Raw genomic sequence first — 6009 nt, 5'->3', positions numbered from 1 at the left:
ATAAATCTTCAAGAGTTGTCAGTAAAGGTGTGTCTGGATCAGATCTGTATTTTATTCTTTTTTTATTACTATTGTGTGTGCATGATATGTGTGTGGGCAGGTGTGCCACAAGTGTGTGTAGGTCAGAGGGCAATTTTATGGAGTCCGTTCTCTCCTTCCACCTTGCATGGGTCCTGGGGATGAAACTTGGGTTTCATAACGGGATTGCATAACAAGTGCATTTGCCTGCTGAGCCATCCAGCTGGTCCAAGATTGGCATTTTTGAATTTTTGAATTTTTCTGAAGCATCACTCTGGCTGCACCGTGGAACGTGGGTTATACAGGAAAAGGAGTAAAGCTTTCCTGTTAGACTTAACGGGAGACTTCCTAGGAAGAGATAAACCACAGACTTTAGCAAGTACTGGGATTTAATCAGTGATGGATCTCCAGCATCCCAGCACCATTTGAAAAAACCTAGGTAAAGAACCAAGTACCGATGATTCAAAAACTGGAGGACATAGGTAATATTGGTGTCTGATGATACTTCCCAGGTGATCTAGAGACTCAACATCCTTCTATCTGAATTTTGGTTGCTTTCTTCATAGAAATAAACAGATGGATCCTAGACTCCACATGGAATTGCAAGAAATCCAGAATAGCCAAAACAAAAAGAAGGATCAAAATTGGAAGGCTCACAATTTCAGATTTTGAAACTTACCATAAAGCAATAAAAACTGAGACACTATGGTATGGATATAAGGACAGGCAAGGTACACAGCTAAGAGCCCGGGGCGGGGGTGGGGGTGGGGGGGCTTACGGCACAAACATGAGGGCCTGAGTTTAATACTCAGCACCCATGTAAAAGCCCAGATGTAGCAGTGCACACCAGAGTCCCACTGCTGGAGAGGCAGAGACAGGATGGTCCTTGGGGCCCAGCCAGGCTAGCCTCATTGGTGAGCAGTAGGTCCAGTTAGAGAGTCTGTCTCAAAAGATAAGGTGGAAGGGACCAGTAAGATGGCTCAGTGAATAAAGGCACTTGCCACCAAAGCCTGGCAACCTGAGATCAATTCCTAGGTTTCACATGGTGGAGAGAAATGATTCCCAAAAGTCGTCCTCCGACCTCCCTACCTACACCGTGGCACATGTGCATGCATATGCGCACAAACAAACACACAAATGACTATAATTACAAAAAAAAATGTAAAGAGTGACGGCAATGAGGTCAGTGAACGCATACACCAAGTGTGCAGATGACATGATGGGGTGGTGGTGGTGATGAGCCAGAAGAAGCGCTTGTGGAGGAGGGTGGTGGGGACTGAACAGGAGACTAGGAGCAGAGGGAGGAGCGTAGGACTGGATCAATGTCTTTCACTAAAAGAATAAAAACAGATAACGGTTACTTGATGTTTTGGTGTTTCAGGTATTGTGCTGAGCACTTAGCACACATTAGTCTTCCAATCTTCAACACACCTACTGGGCGGGCATTATCATTACCCTTACTGTATTGAAGAGAAGGTTCTGAGAGGTTAAGCAACTTGACTTAAAACCTGACAGTACAGAAGCTCATTTTTTAGTAAAAGGGGGACCTATAGGGTCCTGGCCCCGTTTTGGGTAACTGTTGCCTTGCTTGCTTACCTTGACCTTGATATCCTCCCTATGCTAATTCCCTGCTGGGTTCTACCTTCCTGAATGCTTAAGGGAAGTTCCTTGTCTGTGTATCCTGCATAATGGGCATAACAGCTTAGATGCAAGATTGTAAAATATCAATAGCGAACTTCTGCCCTCCGGGGTTCTCCCATTGTGCTGTAAGCCTGTATTTAAGACCTCTTCCCTCCTTCAATAAACAGCATTCGGCATTAAATAAATAAATAAATAAATAAATAAATAAATAAATAAATAACCTGACAGTAAGTGGCAAGGCTAGCATTCCGAACTGGAGGCCCTGGCTCCAGAGGATCCGTCAGCCACGGTGCAATGTTTCTCCTCTGGCATAGCAGGAGAGAACCGATCTGGGCCCCGTACATTTACAAATTCAACAACTGTGCCCGTAGTACATGTTAAGGTGTCAAGAAGACATGTTTCTCCCATAGGAGAGCCCCACATTCCCACTATGGACTCTAAGGACCACAGCCCCCACTGTGGACTATAAGCAGAGGACAGCCGTAAATCCTCAGTGTCACCTGCCCCACCCATTCCAGCTTCATTTCCCTCTGCTTCACTTCTGGCCCTGTTCTCACAGGTCATGGCCTGGGCAGGAGTTGGAACAAGAGACCAAGCCAATAGTGCTAACTTGAGTCCAGAGACTCAGTGGAAAAAGCCAGAAGAAAAGCCTTATTAGACAGACCCCTGGGAAAGGCGAAGCTGAGGCACCTGGTCGTGGGGTCTCACCACAGTCCCGGCTGTAAAATACGGAAGTCACGCCACTTTGCCCTGAGTCATTCGCTCCCTCTAGCCCTCAAGGAAAGGGGTGATTTCCTGCAAGGCCTTCTGGGCAGCACAGGCTCCTTCCGCAGGGCTGTGTATCTCTTATCTCAGCCAGGCCTTCTTCCATTGGCAGCCCGAAGCTGCTGTAATGGGACAGTCTCCTCTTTCTTTGGATTTGGGCCTTCGATTCAGAGGTGACAGATAAGTAGGGCAGCTCAGGAGCCAGGATGTCTTGTGGAGGACAGGAGACAGAACACAGAGGACCGTTCAGGTTGCAGCCCTTCAGCCATCTGCCTTGGAGATACTTCTGGGAAACTGCTGATCCTTTTTCCACTTGCTACCATCACACCCCTTCTGAGGTGGGTTTTAGACTCAACCTCCGACTTCAAGACGTCCCCATGCCCGGCTTGCAATTCTAGATAGTAAGTAGAGCAAAGGAAAGCACTTCAAGGTGACCTTTGGCCAAGGTATCTGTGTAGGAGTTTGTAAGATTTATTTATTTTATGTATATAGTGTTCTATCTGCATGTGCACCTGCATGCCAGAAGAGGCCATCAGATCCCATTATAGATGGCTGTAGAGCCACCGTGTTGTTGCTGGGACCTGAACTCAGGACCACTGGAATAGCTGCCAGTGCTCTTAACTGCTGAGCCATCTCTCCAGTCCTGTGTAGGAGTTTTCAAAATAGCCTCTGGGGGCTGGAAAGAGAGCTCAGCAGTTAAGAGCACTTGCTGCACTTCCAGGGGACCAGAATTCTGTTCCCAGCATCCCTGTCAGGCAGCTGGCAATTCCAGTTCAAGGGGATTCCATGCCTCCGGCCTCTGTGGGCACCTGCATCCACATGCATATATCTACATGCACACACACACATCTACATGTAATTAAAAATAATACTTGTTTAAAAAAAATAACCTTTAGAGACAAACAGGCCTCAAGTCTCAGTCCTCCACTTTCACAGGGACTCTAGACGACTCCTTTACTCCTTCTGAGCCTGGCTTCTCTTCTGGAAAGAGAAGGACAAGGGTGCCACAATAGAGCTATGGTGTGATATGTGCATTACCATAGTGCTGTCAGGGAGCAAGTGTTTGTTTCTGGAAGCTGAACGATAAAGATAAGAGAGGGAGTCACCAGGAAGGGCACACTCCCACCCACTCCAACCCTGGAAGAGTCCCTTCTTGGGACTCACATCCCTTAGCTAGGGTAGTGACAGTATGGCTACCCACGTATAAAAACACCCCAACAGGCAAAGAGCCAATGGGCTGAAAGTCAGGGAACACCAAATCTTAATGGCAAATTGTGATAATATTTTGTTTGTGCTCTAATAAATAAAGCTTGCCTGGAGATCAGAGGGCGGAGCTAGCCACTAGTTAACCATAGAGGCCAGGCAGTGGTGACACACACCTTTAATCCCAGCACTAGGGAGGAGGAAACAGGAAGTGATATGACTGAGTAGAGACAGGAGCTCAAGCCTCCCCCTCCTTCCGTCTGAGGAGCTGGCGAGGTAAGAAGTCTCTCTAGCAGCTGGCTCCTTTACTTCCCTGATTTTTCAGCATTTACCCCGATATCTGACTCTGGGTTTTTATTATCAAGACCCATTAGAATTTGTTGCTACAATAAAGGACTGAAATCAGAATGGAGAGGCGCGGAGCACACGCTCCCTTTCCCCACAAAGGCACAAAGTTCAAGGAGGACAGAAAAGGGAAAGATGTGTGCTCAAAGTTTGCAGTTCTTTCAGATCACCTTCAAAATTATATCCAGGGCTGTAGCGATGGTTCAGTGGTTAAGAGCACTTGCTGCTCTTATAGAGGACCCAAGTTTGGTTTCCAGCTCCCTCATCGGATGGCTTTCAACTGCCTATAACTCTAGTTCCATGGGCTCTGACATGCTCTTCTGGACTTCATGGGCGTGCACACACACACACACACAAATAAATAAAAATTGTAGAAATTGTTTTAAATCTCATTTTATAAACAGGCTACCTCAAACATGCTATGTGTTAGGATTCTGCCACTCCAGCTGCATGACCGTACATGCGCAGTTCAGCAGCTAAGCCTTGGGTCTTACATCTTGCATCATCAGTGTGCTGAGTGATCAGGGCATGCGTGACGTAGCTCCGTAAGTGCATGTGCACGGGAATCCTTAAAAAGCCAGACACAGACTCCTCCTCTCTCTTCTCCGCTCTCTCCTCTCCTCTCTCTCTCTCTCTCTCTCTCTCTCTCTCTCTCTCTCTCTCTCTCTCTCTCTCTCTCTCTCTCTCTCTCTCCTCTCTGCACATGCTTCTTCCCCAGGCCTGGTTCTTTTGTTCCCCCCACACACACACCTTCCTAATAAAGCACTGATACTGGGTTTTGTCGTGTCTCATGACCTTTTCGCCCAGTAACAGAACCACTTATCATTTTTAAAAACAACACTATGTAATCCAGACTGGTCTCCAAACTCAAAATTTTCCTGCTTGGATCTCCTGAGCACTTGGGATGACCTGTGTGAGGAACCACTCCCTGCCCCTCTGCTTTTACCAGAGCCCTCCCCCGGGTTCACATCCTCAATCTGAACTTACTCTTCCTCAAGTTGCTATGGCTGCCATCTCCTCTCAGCTCCACGGGTGCCATGCTGTCTTTTCTGTTATTCCCAAGCTGCTGAGGATGTAAGATTTTGGGCATGGGATACTGTCACTGGACATGCTGTAGGGAAGCTAGCATTCACAGAATAGAGAGTGAACTAAAATCTGAGGAGTGGGCACCACTGTCCTGAAGGGTGGGGCTTGGCCTGGAATATCTCAATGCTGGTCTTCCTCCTCAGCCGGGCTCTCCCTCCCCTCTGTTCCCCAGTTTGGTAAATTTATCTCTCTTATTGCCTCCTATCAAAACCATGCCCTCCTCATTTTAAAACGAGACCTATCACATTGCTCAGACCACACAGAAGGGGGGCCGGTGCTCTGAAAAGAGTGTGAACTTGCATTTCTGTTTTTTAAAGATTCTTTTTTATTCATTTGTATGTAGGAGGGTTGCTCTCAGAGGCCAAAAGAGAACACCAGATCCCCTGGAACAATCCCATGGTTGTTACCTACCATGTGGGTGGTAGAATCCGAACTCTAGTCCTCTGCAAGAGCAACAAGTGCTCTTAACTGTTGAGCCATCTCTACACACACACATCCTTTAAAAGAAGAAAAAAAAACATTTGTGTGTGCGCATTTTTGTGAGTCATAGCAGGCATGTAGACGGCAGAGACAATCTGTGAGAGTCCCTTCTCTCCTTCCACCATGCGAGGCCTAGGGATCTAGTTCAGGTCCCCAGGCTTGTGACGAGTGCCTTTAACTCTGTCTTTTCCTCTTTTTTAGTTAGGCTGTTCCCTTATTACTAGTTGGTGAAAGATAAGAAAAGACTCCAAGAGGTAGGACTTGAAAACAGGTCTAGAAACACAAAGAAATTGGGGAGGTTCTGTGCCTAGGAGAGCCACGACAATGCGGGAAGTCCTCAGTCTGGACTGGGGCTAGGGGCTAGAAAACAGCACATTAGGAGGGAGAGAGTCCAATTATGGGAGAGGCAAAGGTAGGAAGGGCCCCTGGTTCCAGCATGGAAGGACAAGCCGAAAGACCACAGGAAGCGCT

The sequence above is a fragment of the Peromyscus eremicus genome, chromosome 2, assembly GCF_949786415.1.
Source record: "Peromyscus eremicus chromosome 2, PerEre_H2_v1, whole genome shotgun sequence".
NCBI classification, from domain to species: Eukaryota; Metazoa; Chordata; class Mammalia; order Rodentia; family Cricetidae; genus Peromyscus; species Peromyscus eremicus.
Note: the sequence above shows the minus strand (reverse complement) of the source record.